Below are 470 nucleotides of genomic sequence, written 5' to 3' on the forward strand. Positions count from 1 at the left end.
AGCCACGCTTCCTAAGTCTACTATTTTACATCCTTCTGTCTCTGCAAATACCACCTTCTGTTATCTTCTCTCTAGAGTCTTCTATTCTGTGTTCTCTCTTGCTTTCACCATAGAAACACACTAAAGTCTTTCCTAAATTAAAAATATACAAGCAAACAAGCAAAATTATGTCACTTGCCCTCAAATGCCCTTCCATTTCCTGCTCAACATTTTCTTCTCTTTCCAGTGAGTCATTTTAAAGTACACTGTCTTCAGTCTTCCTTTTCATTTGCATGGTTCTTCATAGCAGGCAGTCCCCACCTCTATCCCTTCTCTCACCATGTTCACAAAATGAGGTTTTCACTACAGTAAACACACCATCCTGTCTTTTTTTTTTTATATATTTTTATTACATATTTTCCTCAATTACATTTCCAATACTATCCCAAAAGTCCCCCATAGCGCCCCCCACTTCCCTACCCACCCATTCC

Source organism: Mus caroli, chromosome 17 (assembly GCF_900094665.2).
Source record: "Mus caroli chromosome 17, CAROLI_EIJ_v1.1, whole genome shotgun sequence".
Classification (NCBI taxonomy): domain Eukaryota; kingdom Metazoa; phylum Chordata; class Mammalia; order Rodentia; family Muridae; genus Mus; species Mus caroli.